General features: G+C 45.3%; 1 protein-coding gene and 1 long non-coding RNA gene across 4 annotated transcripts in view; one reads left to right on the top strand and one right to left on the bottom strand.

Annotated features, from left to right (window-relative positions):
• lrrk1 (leucine-rich repeat kinase 1) overlaps positions 1-20,674 on the top strand; it is a 146,219-nt gene that overhangs the window by 5,866 nt on the left and 119,679 nt on the right. Inside the window, exon 1 of one of the 3 annotated variants that reach the window (XM_071400833.1) lies at positions 2,355-2,470. The exons of the other annotated variants lie outside the window; for them this stretch is intronic. The gene's annotated coding sequence lies outside the window, so the exon portion shown is untranslated. Of the gene's footprint in view, positions 1-2,354; positions 2,471-20,674 lie in introns of those variants that run through there. 3 annotated transcript variants of the gene reach the window in all.
• Positions 1-20,674, bottom strand: part of LOC139575649 (uncharacterized) — a 38,095-nt gene that overhangs the window by 16,377 nt on the left and 1,044 nt on the right. Inside the window, exons 2-3 of the long non-coding RNA XR_011674986.1 lie at positions 7,899-7,967; positions 2,142-2,357 (exon numbers count right to left, since the gene is read on the bottom strand). This is a non-coding gene — a long non-coding RNA (uncharacterized lncRNA). The remainder of the gene's footprint in view (positions 1-2,141; positions 2,358-7,898; positions 7,968-20,674) is intronic.

Genomic DNA, 20,674 nt, shown 5'->3' with positions numbered 1-20,674 from the left:
TGAAGTCACTGCAGCACCACTGTATCCTATGCTGCTACTGAAGTCACTGCAGCACCACTGTATCCTATGCTGCTACTGAAGTCACTGCAGCACCACTGTATCCTATGCTGCTACTGAAGTCACTGCAGCACCACTGTATCCTATGCTGCTACTGAAGTCACTGCAGCACCACTGTATCCTATGCTGCTACTGAAGTCACTGCAGCACCACTGTATCCTATGCTGCTACTGAAGTCACTGCAGCACCACTGTATCCTATGCTGCTACTGAAGTCACTGCAGCACCACTGTATCCTATGCTGCTACTGAAGTCACTACCGTCTGAAATGACCTTTTATAGATGGGCCCTGGTCAAAAGTAGGGCACTATCCGTAGGGAATGGGGTGCCATTTTGGACGCAAACTATGTAAATATACTGTAAATGCTTTAGAAAGGGTCTGTGGAAGAATTGACAGCATGTTTTCATTCAGAAGGACATTTTCTCATCTCATAACATGTTTTTAAATCATATTGATTGTGGAATTTGAAACTTTGACATTTAGATGGTTCATAAAATTGCTTGTTTGTAGTTGATGTGTGGAACACCAAAATCAGAAGGGCAACTTTGTCTTACTCAGTACCAGTGGCAGATGTGATAGACCACATATAGGTTGTGAGAGTATGAAAAATGGCGTGTGTGGGAGAGAGAGAGACTCTTTTCCTCTTCCTCTCTCTCTTTCACTCCTCTCTATCTCTCTCTCTCTCTCTCTCTCTCTCTCTCTCTCTCTCTCTCTCTCTCTCTCTCTCTCTCTCCCCTTTCTCTCTCCCCTTTCTCTCTCTCTCTCTCTCTCCCCTTTCTCTCTCTCTCTCTCTCTCTCTCCCCTTTCTCTCTCTCTCTCTCCCACTCCCCTTTCTCTCTCTCTCTCTCTCCCACTCCCCTTTCTCTCTCTCTCTCTCACTCCCTTTTCTCTCTCCCTTTTCTACTCCCCTTTCTCTCTCTCTCTCTCTCTCTCTCTCTCTCTCTCTCTCTCCCACGCCCCTTTCTCTCTCCCTTTTCTACTCCCCTTTCTCTCTCTCTCCCACTCCCCTTTCTCTCTCCCTTTTCTACTCCCCTTTCTCTCTCTCTCTCTCCCACTCCCCTTTCTCTCTCCCTTTTCTACTCCCCTTTCTCTCTCTCTCTCTCTCTCCCACTCCCCTTTCTCTCTCCCTTTTCCACTCCCCTTTCTCTCTCTCTCTCTCTCTCTCCCACTCCCCTTTCTCTCTCCCTTTTCTACTCCCCTTTCTCTCTCTCTCTCTCTCTCTCCCACTCCCCTTTCTCTCTCCCTTTTCTACTCCCCTTTCTCTCTCTCTCTCCCACTCCCCTTTCTCTCTCCCTTTTCTACTCCCCTTTCTCTCTCTCTCTCCCACTCCCCTTTCTCTCTCCCTTTTCTACTCCCCTTTCTCTCTCTCTCTCCCACTCCCCTTTCTCTCTCCCTTTTCTACTCCCCTTTCTCTCTCTCTCTCTCTCTCCCACTCCCCTTTCTCTCTCCCTTTTCTACTCCCCTTTCTCTCTCTCTCTCTCTCTCTCTCTCTCTCTCCCACTCCCCTTTCTCTCTCCCTTTTCTACTCCCCTTTCTCTCTCTCTCTCTCTCTCTCTCTCTCTCTCTCTCTCTCTCTCTCTCTCCCACTCCCCTTCTCTCTCTCCCTTTTCTCTCTCCCCCTCTCTCTCTCTCTCTCTCTCTCTCCCACTCCCCTTTCTCTCTCCCTTTTCTCTCCCCTTTCTCTCTCTCTCTCTCTCTCTCTCTCTCTCTCTCTCTCTCTCTCTCTCTCTCTCTCTCTCCCCCTCCCCTTTCTCTCTCCCTTTTCTCCTCCCCTTTCTCTCTCTCTGTCTCTCTCCCACTCCCCTTTCTCTCTCTCTGTCTCTCTCCCACTCCCCTTTCTCTCTCCCTTTTCTACTCCCCTTTCTCTCTCTCTGTCTCTCTCCCACTCCCCTTTCTCTGTCTCTCGTTTCCTCTCTGTGAGGCTGTGTGCTAAGTGAAGTCCTCCCCAGTCAGGGTCCTCTATCCCTGGGGAAGCAGGCAGAGAAGAGAGGTAGGGTTGGGTTACACTCTGCAGGGATGGGTGGTGGGGGGGGTAGAGATCGATAGGGGATCAAGACTGAGAGGCAGAGACATATCATCATTACCTTTCCTGCAGGACACTCCGGGAGGAGTCAGGAGGGAGGGGCTGGTGGCTGGGCCTGCCAAACAAAGAAGATCCACCCCCCCCTCCTCTCTGACACTAGCTCTGAGTGCAGCCAGCCAGCTAGCCAGCCACAGCCAGGGAGGTAGAGGGAGGGATGCAGAGAGAGCCATCGGCCATGCAGACAGGCTAGAGAGAGTCTCCCTGGATACATAACGCACTACAGAGGAAGGAGGGAAAGAGGGAAAGGCTATATGAGAAGAGGAACAAGCGATCTGAATGCCATGGGGAGATGAGAGAAAAGAGAAGGGTCCAGTCTCGTAGTATGAACAGGTATGCTACAGGACATGTGGCTGATGCCCTAGCCCAGAGTAACACTGTACACTGTAGTCACTGTGTAGCCTATGTAGCTAACTGGGTGCATATAGTCTTGTTTACAGTCTGGAGCATATGGGCAGGGCATGTTGTGTGTGGCTAAAGCTAATGCTACATCAGATTAGTGGTAAATCTGTGGGGTGTAATGTACTTTAGCTGTGATTGATGCTAGTGTTAGCCTGTAGGATCTGATAGTTTAACGGTGAATCTGTGTGTACTGTAGGCTAGTAGAGGCATGTTTTTAATTCACAGAGAGATGAGGACCCTGAAGATTTCACTTTGACTCTGACTGACTGGGTTTCAGGAAATCTCTTTTTATGCTTGTGGTTATACACTTTGTGGCTATATACTTTGTGGCTATACACTTTGTGGCTATACACTTTGTGGTTATACACTTTGTGGTTATACACTTTGTGGCTATACACTTTGTGGTTATACACTTTGTGGCTATATACTTTGTGGCTATATACTTTGTGGCTATACACTTTGTGGCTATACACTTTGTGGCTATACACTTTGTGGCTATACACTTTGTGGTTATACACTTTGTGGCTATACACTTTGTGGCTATACACTTTGTGGCTATACACTTTGTGGCTATACACTTTGTGGCTATACACTTTGTGGCTATACACTTTGTGGCTATACACTTTGTGGTTATACACTTTGTGGTTATATACTTTGTGGTTATACACTTTGTGGTTATATACTTTGTGGCTATACACTTTGTGGCTATACACTTTGTGGTTATACACTTTGTGGTTATACACTTTGTGGCTATACACTTTGTGGTTATACACTTTGTGGCTATACACTTTGTGGCTATACACTTTGTGGTTATATACTTTGTGGTTATATACTTTGTGGTTATACACTTTGTGGCTATACACTTTGTGGCTATACACTTTGTGGTTATACACTTTGTGGTTATATACTTTGTGGCTGTACACTTTGTGGCTATACACTTTGTGGCTATACACTTTGTGGCTATACACTTTGTGGCTATACACTTTGTGGCTATACACTTTGTGGCTATACACTTTGTGGCTATACACTTTGTGGTTATATACTTTGTGGCTGTACACTTTGTGGCTATACACTTTGTGGCTATACACTTTGTGGCTATACACTTTGTGGTTATATACTTTGTGGCTGTACACTTTGTGGCTATACACTTTGTGGCTATACACTTTGTGGCTATACACTTTGTGGCTATACACTTTGTGGTTATACACTTTGTGGCTATACACTTTGTGGCTATATACTTTGTGGCTGTACACTTTGTGGCTATACACTTTGTGGCTATACACTTTGTGGCTATACACTTTGTGGTTATACACTTTGTGGCTATACACTTTGTGGTTATACACTTTGTGGCTATACACTTTGTGGCTATACACTTTGTGGCTATACACTTTGTGGCTATACACTTTGTGGCTATACACTTTGTGGTTATACACTTTGTGGCTATACACTTTGTGGCTATACACTTTGTGGCTATACACTTTGTGGTTATATATTTTGTGGCTATACACTTTGTGGTTATATACTTTGTGGCTATACACTTTGTGGCTATACACTTTGTGGCTATACACTTTGTGGCTATACACTTTGTGGCTATACACTTTGTGGCTATACACTTTGTGGCTATACACTTTGTGGTTATATACTTTGTGGCTGTACACTTTGTGGCTGTACACTTTGTGGCTATACACTTTGTGGCTATACACTTTGTGGCTATACACTTTGTGGCTATACACTTTGTGGCTATACACTTTGTGGCTATACACTTTGTGGTTATATACTTTGTGGCTGTACACTTTGTGGCTATACACTTTGTGGCTATACACTTTGTGGCTATACACTTTGTGGTTATATACTTTGTGGCTGTACACTTTGTGGCTATACACTTTGTGGCTATACACTTTGTGGCTATACACTTTGTGGCTATACACTTTGTGGTTATACACTTTGTGGCTATACACTTTGTGGCTATATACTTTGTGGCTGTACACTTTGTGGCTATACACTTTGTGGCTATACACTTTGTGGCTATACACTTTGTGGTTATACACTTTGTGGCTATACACTTTGTGGTTATACACTTTGTGGCTATACACTTTGTGGCTATACACTTTGTGGCTATACACTTTGTGGCTATACACTTTGTGGCTATACACTTTGTGGTTATACACTTTGTGGCTATACACTTTGTGGCTATACACTTTGTGGCTATACACTTTGTGGTTATATATTTTGTGGCTATACACTTTGTGGTTATATACTTTGTGGCTATACACTTTGTGGCTATACACTTTGTGGCTATACACTTTGTGGCTATACACTTTGTGGCTATACACTTTGTGGTTATACACTTTGTGGCTATACACTTTGTGGCTATATACTTTGTGGTTATATACTTTGTGGCTATACACTTTGTGGCTATACACTTTGTGGCTATACACTTTGTGGCTATACACTTTGTGGTTATACACTTTGTGGCTATACACTTTGTGGCTATATACTTTGTGGTTATATACTTTGTGGCTATACACTTTGTGGTTATACACTTTGTGGCTATACACTTTGTGGCTATACACTTTGTGGCTATACACTTTGTGGCTATACACTTTGTGGCTATACACTTTGTGGTTATACACTTTGTGGCTATACACTTTGTGGCTATACACTTTGTGGCTATACACTTTGTGGCTATATACTTTGTGGTTATATACTTTGTGGCTATACACTGTGGTTATACACTTTGTGGCTATACACTTTGTGGCTATATACTTTGTGGCTATACACTTTGTGGCTATACACTTTGTGGCTATACACTTTGTGGTTATACACTTTGTGGCTATACACTTTGTGGCTATACACTTTGTGGCTATACACTTTGTGGCTATACACTTTGTGGTTATACACTTTGTGGCTATACACTTTGTGGCTATACACTTTGTGGCTATATACTTTGTGGCTATACACTTTGTGGCTATACACTTTGTGGCTATACACTTTGTGGTTATACACTTTGTGGCTATACACTTTGTGGTTATACACTTTGTGGCTATACACTTTGTGGCTATACACTTTGTGGTTATACACTTTGTGGCTATACATTTTGTGGCTACATACTTTGTGGCTAAATACTTTGTGGCTATATACTTTGTGGCTATATACTTTGTGGCTATATACTTTGTGGCTATACACTTTGTGGCTATACACTTTGTGGCTATACACTTTGTGGTTATACACTTTGTGGCTATACATTTTGTGGCTATATACTTTGTGGCTAAATACTTTGTGGCTATACACTTTGTGGCTATACACTTTGTGGCTATATACTTTGTGGCTATATACTTTGTGGCTATATACTTTGTGGCTATATACTTTGTGGCTATACACTTTGTGGCTATATACTTTGTGGCTATATACTTTGTGGCTATATACTTTGTGGCTATATACTTTGTGGCTATACACTTTGTGGCTATATACTTTGTGGCTATATACTTTGTGGCTATATACTTTGTGGCTATACACTTTGTGGCTATACACTTTGTGGCTATACACTTTGTGGCTATACACTTTGTGGTTATACACTTTGTGGCTATACATTTTGTGGCTATATACTTTGTGGCTATATACTTTGTGGCTATATACTTTGTGGCTATATACTTTGTGGCTATACACTTTGTGGCTATATACTTTGTGGCTATACACTTTGTGGCTATACACTTTGTGGTTATACACTTTGTGGCTATACATTTTGTGGCTATATACTTTGTGGCTATATACTTTGTGGCTATATACTTTGTGGCTATATACTTTGTGGCTATACACTTTGTGGCTATATACTTTGTGGCTATATACTTTGTGGCTATATACTTTGTGGCTATATACTTTGTGGCTATATACTTTGTGGCTATACACTTTGTGGCTATACACTTTGTGGCTATACACTTTGTGGCTATATACTTTGTGGCTATATACTTTGTGGCTATATACTTTGTGGCTATACACTTTGTGGCTAAACACTTTGTGGCTAAACACTTTGGACCCGTTGATTGATTGTTTGATTGAATATTTGGCACTGGGGGAAATATATAGATCCCTATATTAGGGTCGGGGTTCATTTCTATTGTCATTTTCAAGAGTTGTGACGTCGTCACTTTAGTAACATATTGGTATTTCACTTTACTTCCTGAATTGACTGAGTTGTGAAGGAATCAACCCCAAGCCTGCTACCTGTATACATACACTATTCCACTTTACTTCCTGAATTGACTGAGTTGTGAAGGAATCAACCCCAAGCCTGCTACCTGTATACATACACTATTCCACTTTACTTCCTGAATTGACTGAGTTGTAAAGGAATAACCCCAAGCCTGCTACCTGTATACATACACTATTCCACTTTACTTCCTGAATTGACTGAGTTGTAAAGGAATAACCCCAAGCCTGCTACCTGTATACATACACTATTCCACTTTACTTCCTGAATTGACTGAGTTGTAAAGGAATAACCCCAAGCCTGCTACCTGTATACATACACTATTCCACTTTACTTCCTGAATTGACTGAGTTGTAAAGGAATAACCCCAAGCCTGCTACCTGTATACATACACTATTCCACTTTACTTCCTGAATTGACTGAGTTGTAAAGGAATAACCCCAAGCCTGCTACCTGTATACATACACTATTCCACTGTGATCTAAACTGCAGTACATGCTGTTGGATAGAATGACAGTAAATGTCAGATATGTGTCAGAGTTCAGCCAGTGTTGGGTAGATTGATTTGCCTTGATGAAATCACTGACTATTTAATCAGTATTCCAGTGTGAAGTGGTGTTGTTGTATCTCCAGGCTTATATCAACAACACAACCGTCTGTCATCTATTCTGGAGGAGCTGCTGAGCCCATCACATATGAACTAGGTTATTGTATGTAGAGTCGGCTACAGCATTTTAAACAAGACTTCCAAGGCCTGATGGGAGTGTTTGGTATCTTGATAGAAAATCAAGGTGTCCTCTAAAATACTTTTGAGACATGGAAATCTTTCCATGGTGCTGGAACTGTAGCTCTCAAAAGAAACATCTCCATATGTTGATTATCTTGATCTTTATTGATCATCAATGCCATTGGGCACCTTTGCCCTTTGTGTATTGATGGTCATCTCTACATTACACTCTGACAGGTCCAGGTTTCCCTTCAGAAATACTGGGTTTATCTCAATGGGGCTTCCTGGTTAAATACTGTATCTTAATAATACATCACAGTGGTACAGGGATGTATGAGAGGCTACATCATAATCTCCTGCCCTGACTTAATAACGGACATGAATGTAATGGACTTTATGGGGTTTATACCTTTAAACCTACCTACCTCAGTGGGTGAACAAGGGTAGAAGGGTGGAGGAAAGTCTTTGGAATGCAGCCCAGGCAGGCTCCCCTCCTGTCCAATCACAGAAATGACAGGATTAGGGATCCTGCTACACAGAATGAGCCAATCAATCAGCAGATTACTGAGATTACTGTCACTCTGCAGACAATGCATCCCTATAGTAATGAGACATACTGATCCAATGACCAGCCCAGTGTCTATGGGGACGATGGTATCGTATGTCCCTGTGCATCCACGGTGACTTATTCAAATGCAATTAATCTTTATTGAGACAGGAAGTCCCTTTGCTTAACACCTCTTCAATGCAGTAATAGTGAGATTTCCTTAAACTATAATCCACATTTGTTGAAAAGCGCCACATTTCGCCCCAGTCCCTTTATGTTGATGAAACTAAAGAGAGGAGCATCCCAAAGAATATTCTGCTGTTCTGTCACACTATGATGTCAGAGGGGGAAAAACTGTGTTCATTGTTTGAAGTAATTAGTTATATTTTGTTAGTTTCCTAAAGGACCGTGGCAGTTTCACCAAATAGTTATTCTAGCCTTAATGAAGAGTAGAGCTGAGATGCTGCCTGATCCAACACCCAATCTACTAACTAGGGTTACAACATTCACATCACGTTCCCCAGACTCCCAGGGTTTCAGAAATCCTAGTTGGACGATTCCGGATTTCCTGCTTATTCCCTTCTGATTCTGGGAATCTTAACAGGGATTTCCTGCTTATTCCCTTCTGATTCTGGGAATCTTAACAGGGATTTCCTGCTTATTCCTTCTGATTCTGGGAATCTTAACAGGGATTTCCTGCTTATTCCCTTCTGATTCTGGGAATCTTAACAGGGATTTCCTGCTTATTCCCTTCTGATTCTGGGAATCTTAACAGGGATTTCCTGCTTATTCCCTTCTGATTCTGGGAATCTTAACAGGTATTTCCTGCTTATTCCTTCTGATTCTGGGAATCTTAACAGGCATTTCTGGAAAACCTGGGAGTTTTAGAAAAGCTTCCATCATTTTGCAAGTCTACCTATACGTTCCTATAAGGGTCAGATTGTGTCATACACAGACAATAATATATCTGTATCTGTGACGTCATAGGCCTACATCTTTACCTATCAGGAAAAACATTCTGCACATCGTGATGTGATATTATGGGACACTTCCACTTCCCCACACTGATAACACATTTAGCTGGAGGAGGTGGTTAGGAACGCTAGCTACTCTTGTGTTTACTGTTGGTGATGGACAGATTTAGGAGGGGGAGGACTCTTCCTTGTTGTTCTGTCTATCAGATGGACAGATTTAGGAGGGAGAGGACTCTTCCTTGTTGTCCTGTCTATCAGATGGACAGATTTAGGAGGGGGAGGACTCTTGTTGTTCTGTCTATCAGAGGGACAGATTTAGGAGGGGGAGGACTCTTGTTGTCCTGTCTATCAGATGGACAGATTTAGGAGGGGGAGGACTCTTGTTGTTCTGTCTATCAGATGGACAGATTTAGGAGGGGGAGGACTCTTGTTGTTCTGTCTATCAGATGGACAGATTTAGGAGGGGGAGGACTCTTGTTGTTCTGTCTATCAGAGCGACAGATTTAGGAGGGGGAGGACTCTTGTTGTTCTGTCTATCAGATGGACAGATTTAGGAGGGGGAGGACTCTTGTTGTCCTGTCTATCAGAGGGACAGATTTAGGAGGGGGAGGACTCTTGTTGTTCTGTCTATCAGAGGGACAGATTTAGGAGGGGGAGGACTCTTGTTGTCCTGTCTATCAGATGGACAGATTTAGGAGGGGGGGACTCTTCCTTGTTGTTCTGTCTATCAGATGGACAGATTTAGGAGGGGGGGACTCTTCCTTGTTGTTCTGTCTATCAGATGGACAGATTTAGGAGGAGGAGGACTCTTGTTGTTCTGTCTATCAGATGGACAGATTTAGGAGGGGGAGGACTCTTGTTGTCCTGTCTATCAGAGGGACAGATTTAGGAGGGGGAGGACTCTTGTTGTTCTGTCTATCAGAGGGACAGATTTAGGAGGGGGAGGACTCTTGTTGTCCTGTCTATCAGATGGACAGATTTAGGAGGGGGAGGACTCTTGTTGTCCTGTCTATCAGATGGACAGATTTAGGAGGGGGAGGACTCTTGTTGTCCTGTCTATCAGAGGGACAGATTTAGGAGGGGGAGGACTCTTGTTGTTCTGTCTATCAGAGGGACAGATTTAGGAGGGGGAGGACTCTTGTTGTTCTGTCTATCAGATGGACAGATTTAGGAGGGGGAGGACTCTTGTTGTTCTGTCTATCAGAGGGACAGATTTAGGAGGGGGAGGACTCTTGTTGTTCTGTCTATCAGATGGACAGATTTAGGAGGGGGAGGACTCTTGTTGTTCTGTCTATCAGAGAGACAGATTTAGGAGGGGGAGGACTCTTGTTGTCCTGTCTTCAGATGGACAGATTTAGGAGGGGGAGGACTCTTCCTTGTTGTCCTGTCTATCAGATGGACAGATTTAGGAGGGGGAGGACTCTTGTTGTTCTGTCTATCAGAGGGACAGATTTAGGAGGGGGAGGACTCTTGTTGTTCTGTCTATCAGAGGGACAGATTTAGGAGGGGGAGGACTCTTGTTGTTCTGTCTATCAGAGGGACAGATTTAGGAGGGGGAGGACTCTTGTTGTTCTGTCTATCAGATGGACAGATTTAGGAGGGGGAGGACTCTTGTTGTTCTGTCTATCAGATGGACAGATTTAGGAGGGGGAGGACTCTTGTTGTTCTGTCTATCAGATGGACAGATTTAGGAGGGGGGGAGGACTCTTGTTGTTCTGTCTATCAGATGGACAGATTTAGGAGGGGGAGGACTCTTGTTGTCCTGTCTATCAGATGGACAGATTTAGGAGGGGGAGGACTCTTGTTGTCCTGTCTTCAGATGGACAGATTTAGGAGGGGGGGAGGACTCTTGTTGTCCTGTCTATCAGATGGACAGATTTAGGAGGGGGAGGACTCTTCCTTGTTGTCCTGTCTATCAGATGGACAGATTTAGGAGGGAGAGGACTCTTCCTTGTTGTCCTGTCTATCAGATGGACAGATTTAGGAGGGGGAGGACTCTTGTTGTTCTGTCTATCAGAGGGACAGATTTAGGAGGGGGAGGACTCTTGTTGTCCTGTCTATCAGATGGACAGATTTAGGAGGGGGAGGACTCTTGTTGTTCTGTCTATCAGATGGACAGATTTAGGAGGGGGAGGACTCTTGTTGTCCTGTCTATCAGAGGGACAGATTTAGGAGGGGGAGGACTCTTGTTGTCCTGTCTTCAGATGGACAGATTTAGGAGGGGGGGAGGACTCTTGTTGTCCTGTCTTCAGATGGACAGATTTAGGAGGGGGGGAGGACTCTTGTTGTCCTGTCTATCAGATGGACAGATTTAGGAGGGGGAGGACTCTTCCTTGTTGTCCTGTCTATCAGATGGACAGATTTAGGAGGGAGAGGACTCTTCCTTGTTGTCCTGTCTATCAGATGGACAGATTTAGGAGGGGGAGGACTCTTGTTGTTCTGTCTATCAGAGGGACAGATTTAGGAGGGGGAGGACTCTTGTTGTCCTGTCTATCAGATGGACAGATTTAGGAGGGGGAGGACTCTTGTTGTTCTGTCTATCAGATGGACAGATTTAGGAGGGGGAGGACTCTTGTTGTTCTGTCTATCAGAGGGACAGATTTAGGAGGGGGAGGACTCTTGTTGTTCTGTCTATCAGATGGACAGATTTAGGAGGGGGAGGACTCTTGTTGTTCTGTCTATCAGAGCGACAGATTTAGGAGGGGGAGGACTCTTGTTGTCCTGTCTATCAGATGGACAGATTTAGGAGGGGGAGGACTCTTGTTGTCCTGTCTATCAGATGGACAGATTTAGGAGGGGGAGGACTCTTGTTGTCCTGTCTATCAGAGGGACAGATTTAGGAGGGGGAGGACTCTTGTTGTTCTGTCTATCAGAGGGACAGATTTAGGAGGGGGAGGACTCTTGTTGTTCTGTCTATCAGATGGACAGATTTAGGAGGGGGAGGACTCTTGTTGTTCTGTCTATCAGAGGGACAGATTTAGGAGGGGGAGGACTCTTGTTGTTCTGTCTATCAGATGGACAGATTTAGGAGGGGGAGGACTCTTGTTGTTCTGTCTATCAGAGAGACAGATTTAGGAGGGGGAGGACTCTTGTTGTCCTGTCTTCAGATGGACAGATTTAGGAGGGGGAGGACTCTTCCTTGTTGTCCTGTCTATCAGATGGACAGATTTAGGAGGGGGAGGACTCTTGTTGTTCTGTCTATCAGAGGGACAGATTTAGGAGGGGGAGGACTCTTGTTGTTCTGTCTATCAGAGGGACAGATTTAGGAGGGGGAGGACTCTTGTTGTTCTGTCTATCAGAGGGACAGATTTAGGAGGGGGAGGACTCTTGTTGTTCTGTCTATCAGATGGACAGATTTAGGAGGGGGAGGACTCTTGTTGTTCTGTCTATCAGATGGACAGATTTAGGAGGGGGAGGACTCTTGTTGTTCTGTCTATCAGATGGACAGATTTAGGAGGGGGGAGGACTCTTGTTGTTCTGTCTATCAGATGGACAGATTTAGGAGGGGGAGGACTCTTGTTGTCCTGTCTATCAGATGGACAGATTTAGGAGGGGGAGGACTCTTGTTGTCCTGTCTTCAGATGGACAGATTTAGGAGGGGGGAGGACTCTTGTTGTCCTGTCTATCAGATGGACAGATTTAGGAGGGGGAGGACTCTTCCTTGTTGTCCTGTCTATCAGATGGACAGATTTAGGAGGGAGAGGACTCTTCCTTGTTGTCCTGTCTATCAGATGGACAGATTTAGGAGGGGGAGGACTCTTGTTGTTCTGTCTATCAGAGGGACAGATTTAGGAGGGGGAGGACTCTTGTTGTCCTGTCTATCAGATGGACAGATTTAGGAGGGGGAGGACTCTTGTTGTTCTGTCTATCAGATGGACAGATTTAGGAGGGGGAGGACTCTTGTTGTCCTGTCTATCAGAGGGACAGATTTAGGAGGGGGAGGACTCTTGTTGTCCTGTCTTCAGATGGACAGATTTAGGAGGGGGGAGGACTCTTGTTGTCCTGTCTTCAGATGGACAGATTTAGGAGGGGGGGAGGACTCTTGTTGTCCTGTCTATCAGATGGACAGATTTAGGAGGGGGAGGACTCTTCCTTGTTGTCCTGTCTATCAGATGGACAGATTTAGGAGGGAGAGGACTCTTCCTTGTTGTCCTGTCTATCAGATGGACAGATTTAGGAGGGGGAGGACTCTTGTTGTTCTGTCTATCAGAGGGACAGATTTAGGAGGGGGAGGACTCTTGTTGTCCTGTCTATCAGATGGACAGATTTAGGAGGGGGAGGACTCTTGTTGTTCTGTCTATCAGATGGACAGATTTAGGAGGGGGAGGACTCTTGTTGTTCTGTCTATCAGCGGGACAGATTTAGGAGGGGGAGGACTCTTGTTGTTCTGTCTATCAGATGGACAGATTTAGGAGGGGGAGGACTCTTGTTGTTCTGTCTATCAGAGCGACAGATTTAGGAGGGGGAGGACTCTTGTTGTTCTGTCTATCAGATGGACAGATTTAGGAGGGGGAGGACTCTTGTTGTTCTGTCTATCAGAGGGACAGATTTAGGAGGGGGAGGACTCTTGTTGTCCTGTCTATCAGATGGACAGATTTAGGAGGGGGAGGACTCTTGTTGTCCTGTCTATCAGATGGACAGATTTAGGAGGGGGGGACTCTTCCTTGTTGTTCTGTCTATCAGATGGACAGATTTAGGAGGGGGGGACTCTTCCTTGTTGTTCTGTCTATCAGATGGACAGATTTAGGAGGGGGGGACTCTTCCTTGTTGTTCTGTCTATCAGATGGACAGATTTAGGAGGAGGAGGACTCTTGTTGTTCTGTCTATCAGATGGACAGATTTAGGAGGGGGGAGGACTCTTGTTGTTCTGTCTATCAGATGGACAGATTTAGGAGGGGGAGGACTCTTGTTGTTCTGTCTATCAGATGGACAGATTTAGGAGGGGGAGGACTCTTGTTGTTCTGTCTATCAGATGGACAGATTTAGGAGGGGGAGGACTCTTGTTGTTCTGTCTATCAGAGGGACAGATTTAGGAGGGGGAGGACTCTTGTTGTTCTGTCTATCAGAGGGACAGATTTAGGAGGGGGAGGACTCTTCCTTGTTGTCCTGTCTATCAGAGGGACAGATTTAGGAGGGGGAGGACTCTTGTTGTCCTGTCTATCAGATGGACAGATTTAGGAGGGGGAGGACTCTTGTTGTCCTGTCTATCAGATGGACAGATTTAGGAGGGGGAGGACTCTTGTTGTCCTGTCTATCAGATGGACAGATTTAGGAGGGGGAGGACTCTTGTTGTCCTGTCTATCAGATGGACAGATTTAGGAGGGGGAGGACTCTTGTTGTCCTGTCTATCAGAGGGACAGATTTAGGAGGGGGAGGACTCTTGTTGTTCTGTCTATCAGAGGGACAGATTTAGGAGGGGGAGGACTCTTGTTGTTCTGTCTATCAGATGGACAGATTTAGGAGGGGGAGGACTCTTGTTGTTCTGTCTATCAGAGGGACAGATTTAGGAGGAGGAGGACTCTTGTTGTTCTGTCTATCAGAGGGACAGATTTAGGAGGAGGAGGACTCTTGTTGTTCTGTCTATCAGAGGGACAGATTTAGGAGGGGGAGGACTCTTGTTGTTCTGTCTATCAGATGGACAGATTTAGGAGGAGGAGGACTCTTGTTGTTCTGTCTATCAGATGGACAGATTTAGGAGGGGGAGGACTCTTGTTGTTCTGTCTATCAGAGGGACAGATTTAGGAGGGGGAGGACTCTTGTTGTCCTGTCTTCAGATGGACAGATTTAGGAGGGGGAGGACTCTTGTTGTTCTGTCTATCAGAGGGACAGATTTAGGAGGGGGAGGACTCTTCCTTGTTGTCCTGTCTATCAGATGGACAGATTTAGGAGGGGGAGGACTCTTGTTGTTCTGTCTATCAGAGGGACAGATTTAGGAGGGGGAGGACTCTTCCTTGTTGTTCTGTCTATCAGAGGGACAGATTTAGGAGGGGGAGGACTCTTCCTGGTTGTTCTGTCTATCAGAGGGACAGATTTAGGAGGGGGAGGACTCTTGTTGTTCTGTCTATCAGATGGACAGATTTAGGAGGGGGAGGACTCTTGTTGTTCTGTCTATCAGATGAACAGATTTAGGAGGGGGGGAGGACTCTTGTTGTCCTGTCTATCAGATGGACAGATTTAGGAGGGGGGAGGACTCTTGTTGTCCTGTCTATCAGATGGACAGATTTAGGAGGGGGAGGACTCTTGTTGTCCTGTCTTCAGATGGACAGATTTAGGAGGGGGGGAGGACTCTTGTTGTCCTGTCTATCAGAGGGACAGATTTAGGAGGGGGAGGACTCTTGTTGTTCTGTCTATCAGAGGGACAGATTTAGGAGGGGAGGACTCTTGTTGTTCTGTCTATCAGATGGACAGATTTAGGAGGGGGAGGACTCTTGTTGTTCTGTCTATCAGAGGGACAGATTTAGGAGGGGGGGAGGACTCTTGTTGTTCTGTCTATCAGATGGACAGATTTAGGAGGGAGAGGACTCTTCCTTGTTGTCCTGTCTATCAGATGGACAGATTTAGGAGGGGGAGGACTCTTGTTGTTCTGTCTATCAGAGGGACAGATTTAGGAGGGGAGGACTCTTGTTGTTCTGTCTATCAGATGGACAGATTTAGGAGGGGGAGGACTCTTGTTGTTCTGTCTATCAGATGGACAGATTTAGGAGGGGGAGGACTCTTGTTGTTCTGTCTTCAGATGGACAGATTTAGGAGGGGGAGGACTCTTCCTTGTTGTCCTGTCTATCAGATGGACAGATTTAGGAGGGGGGAGGACTCTTGTTGTCCTGTCTATCAGATGGACAGATTTAGGAGGGGGAGGACTCTTGTTGTCCTGTCTTCAGATGGACAGATTTAGGAGGGGGGGAGGACTCTTGTTGTCCTGTCTATCAGATGGACAGATTTAGGAGGGGGAGGACTCTTGTTGTCCTGTCTTCAGATGGACAGATTTAGGAGGGGGGGAGGACTCTTGTTGTCCTGTCTATCAGATGGACAGATTTAGGAGGGGGAGGACTCTTCCTTGTTGTCCTGTCTTCAGATGGACAGATTTAGGAGGGGGAGGACTCTTCCTCGTTGTCCTGTCTTCAGATGGACAGATTTAGGAGGGGGAGGACTCTTCCTTGTTGTCCTGTCTATCAGATGGACAGATTTAGGAGGGGGAGGACTCTTCCTTGTTGTTCTGTCTATCAGATGGACAGATTTAGGAGGGGGAGGACTCTTCCTTGTTGTCCTGTCTATCAGAGGGACAGATTTAGGAGGGGGAGGACTCTTCCTTGTTGTTCTGTCTATCAGATGGACAGATTTAGGAGGGGGAGGACTCTTCCTTGTTGTTCTGTCTATCAGATGGACAGATTTAGGAGGGGGAGGACTCTTCCTTGTTGTCCTGTCTATCAGATGGACAGATTTAGGAGGGGGAGGACTCTTCCTTGTTGTTCTGTCTATCAGATGGACAGATTTAGGAGGGGGAGGACTCTTCCTTGTTGTCCTGTCTATCAGATGGACAGATTTAGGAGGGGGAGGACTCTTCCTTGTTGTCCTGTCTATCAGATGGACAGATTTAGGAGGGGGAGGACTCTTCCTTGTTGTCCTGTCTATCAGATGGACAGATTTAGGAGGGGGAGGACTCTTCCTTGTTGTTCTCCCGGGTGGCGCAGTGGTCTAGGGCACTGCATCGCAGTGCTAGCTGCGCCACCAGAGTCTCTGGGTTCGCGCCCAGGCTGGGCTGGGTTCGCGCCCAGGCTCTGTCGCAGCCGGCCGCAACCGGGAGATCCGTGGGGCGACGCACAATTGGCATAGCGTCGTCCGGGTTAGGGAGGGTTTGGCCGGTAGGGAGGGTTTGGCCGGTAGGGATATCCTTGTCTCAGTATGTAAAAATGTAATAAAATTTATGCACTCTACTGTAAGTCGCTCTGGATAAGAGCGTCTGCTAAATGACTAAAATGTAAATGTAAATGTTCTGTCTATCAGAGGGACAGATTTAGGAGGGGGAGGACTCTTGTTGTTCTGTCTATCAGATGGACAGATTTAGGAGGGGGAGGACTCTTGTTGTTCTGTCTATCAGATGGACAGATTTAGGAGGGGGGGAGGACTCTTGTTGTCCTGTCTATCAGAGGGACAGATTTAGGAGGGGGAGGACTCTTGTTGTTCTGTCTATCAGATGGACAGATTTAGGAGGGGGAGGACTCTTGTTGTTCTGTCTATCAGATGGACAGATTTAGGAGGGGGAGGACTCTTCCTTGTTGTCCTGTCTATCAGATGGACAGATTTAGGAGGGGGAGGACTTCCTTGTTGTCCTGTCTATCAGATGGACGGAGGGGGAGGACTCTTCCTTGTTGTTCTGTCTATCAGAGGAACAGATTTAGGAGGGGGAGGACTCTGCTTGTTGTGGTGTGTCCTGGTCTGTGCTCTGCTTTGACCTTCAAGGTCTCTTCACACACAGACTGGCCAGGAGGCTGGTAGTGACGCATGGGGGTGCAGGCAGGTCTAATGGTTACAGTCCCTCTGGCTTTCTCATACAGCCTTTATAGCCCAGTCAGACTCTCACCGTCTTTCTCATACAGCCTTTATAGCCCAGTCAGACTCTCACCGTCTTTCTCATACAGCCTTTATAGCCCAGTCAGACTCTCACCGTCTTTCTCATACAGCCTTTATAGCCCAGTCAGACTCTCACCATCTTTCTCATACAGCCTTTATAGCCCAGTCAGACTCTCACCATCTTTCTCATATAGCCTTTATAGCCCAGTCAGACTCTCACCATCTTTCTCATATAGCCTTTATAGCCCAGTCAGACTCTCACCATCTTTCTCATACAGCCTTTATAGCCCAGTCAGACTCTCACCATCTTTCTCATACAGCCTTTATAGTCCAGTCAGACTATCACCATCTTTCTCATATAGCCTTTATAGCCCAGTCAGACTCTCACCATATTAATTATACATACATATAGCAGTAGCAGCAGAGATGCTCAGCGCTGCAGAGATGCTCAGGGCTGCAGAGATGCTCAGGGCTGCATTGACCCGCGTGGTTACAGTGACCCGCGTGGTTTCAGGGACTTGCATGGTTACAGGGAAAGACATGGCTACAGGGACTCGCATGGTTACAGGGACACAGGTTTGCAGGGAAAGACATGGCTACAGTCTCTGAGTCTCTCTTAGAGTGTCTCTTAGATCACATACAGGAATTTATCTTCTCAAGATAACCTCAGAAGCCCATACATGCATACATACATACACACACACACACACACACACACACACATACACACACACACACACACACACACACACACACACACACACACACACACACACACACACACACACACACACACACACACACACACACACACACACACACACACACACACACACACACACACACACACACACACACATACATACTGTACATACATACATACATACATACATACATACATACATACATACATACATACATACATACATACATACATACATACATACATACAGTGGGGAGAACAAGTATTTGATACACTGCCGATTTTGCAGGTTTTCCTACTTACAAAGCATGTAGAGGTCTGTAATTTTTATCATAGGTACACTTCAACTGTGAGAGACGGAATCTAAAACAAAAATCCAGAAAATCACATTGTATGATTTTTAAGTAATTAATTAGCATTTTATTGCATGACATAAGTATTTGATACATCAGAAAAGCAGAACTTAATATTTGGTACAGAAACCTTTGTTTGCAATTACAGAGATCATACGTTTCCTGTAGTTCTTGACTAGGTTTGCACACACTGCAGCAGGGATTTTGGCCCACTCCTCCCTACAGATCTTCTCCAGATCCTTCAGGTTTCGGGGCTGTCGCTGGGCAATACGGACTTTCAGCTCCCTCCAAAGATTTTCTATTGGGTTCAGGTCTGGAGACTGGCTAGGCCACTCCAGGACCTTGAGATGCTTCTTACGGAGCCACTCCTTAGTTGCCATGGCTGTGTGCTTCGTGTCGTTGTCATGCTGGAAGACCCAGCCACGACCCATCTCAATGCTCTTACTGAGGGAAGGAGGTTGTTGGCCAAGATCTCGCGATACATGGCCCCATCCATCCTCCCCTCAATACAGTGCAGCCGCCCTGTGCCCTTTGCAGAAAAGCATCCCCAAAGAATGATGTTTCCACCTCCATGCCTCACGGTTGGGATGGTGTTCTTGGGGTTGTACTCATCCTTCTTCTTCCTCCAAACACGGCGAGTGGAGTTTAGACCAAAAAGCTCTATTTTTGTCACATCAAACCACATGACCTTCTCCCATTCCTCCTCTGGATCATCCAGATGGTCATTGGCAAACTTCAGATGAACCTGGACATGCGCTGGCTTGAGCAGGGGGACCTTGCGTGCGCTGCAGGATTTTAATCCATGGCGGCGTAGTGTGTTACTAATGGTTTTCTTTGAGACTGTGGTCCCAGCTCTCTTCAGGTCATTGACCAGGTCCTGCCGTGTAGTTCTGGGCTGATCCCTCACCTTCCTCATGATCATTGATTCCCCACGAGGTGAGATCTTGCATGGAGCCCCAGACCGAGGGTGATTGACCATCATCTTGAACTTCTTCCATTTTTTTATAATTGCACCAACAGCTGTTGCCTTCTCACCAAGCTGCTTGCCTATTATCCTGTAGCCCATCCCAGCCTTGTGCAGGTCTACAATTTCATCCCTGATGTCCTTACACAGCTCTCTGGTCTTGGCCATTGTGGAGAGGTTGGAGTCTGTTTGATTGAGTGTGTGGACAGGTGTCTTTTATACAGGTAACGAGTTCAAACATGTGCAGTTAATACAGGTAATGAGTGGAGAACAGGAGGGCTTCTTAAAGAAAAACTAACAGGTCTGTGAGAGCCGGAATTCTTACTGGTTGGTAGGTGATCAAATACTTATGTCATGCAATAAAATGCAAATTAATTACTTAAAAATCATACAATGTGATTTTCTGGATTTTTGTTTTAGATTCCGTCTCTCACAGTTGAAGTGTACCTATGATAAAAATGACAGACCTCTACATGCTTTGTAAGTAGGAAAACCTGCAAAATCGGCAGTGTATCAAATACTTGTTCTCCCCACTGTACATGCATACATACAGAAGACCCCATATTGACAAGTGATATTGTCAATGCAAAGCCTAAAGAAAGGATTGGGCGTGTCCGCCTCACAGGTTCTGGAGAAGAGAGAAGAGAGATGGGGAATAGGTATATTGGGGAACAGTTTCATCCAGTGGTAGAATAAGGAGCCATCATCAGACTTGATGAGTACTTCTCTGTTGTGTTGTAAGTGGATTCAAACCAATCCAGGGTTGTGTATATTAGGACACACCATGAGTGTTTCTTATTGGACAAGTCCAAGTAGTCCCTCCCTGTTTCAGTCTGTTTTCTTCTTGTTGGTGCCTAATTAACACAATCCATGCCTAGTCCTTTAAGGTCACTAACTCAGGTCAACTAGATACTATATATCCTGGAGATGTCTCTAGATACCAGGGCTGGGATTGATTCAATTTCAGTGCAGAGGATGAATGGACATGTTTAAATTGCCCATTGCTTTTCTATGTGGATTGTTCACCCCATGAACTGACCCACTGTGTGTATGAAGACCAGCATAGTCAACTGATGTTCAATCAGGGCTTGT

This window comes from Salvelinus alpinus, chromosome 5, assembly GCF_045679555.1.
Source record: "Salvelinus alpinus chromosome 5, SLU_Salpinus.1, whole genome shotgun sequence".
Taxonomy (NCBI): Eukaryota; Metazoa; Chordata; class Actinopteri; order Salmoniformes; family Salmonidae; genus Salvelinus; species Salvelinus alpinus.
The sequence above is the reverse complement of the archived record's forward strand: the minus strand, read 5'-3'. Positions and strand labels throughout refer to the sequence as shown.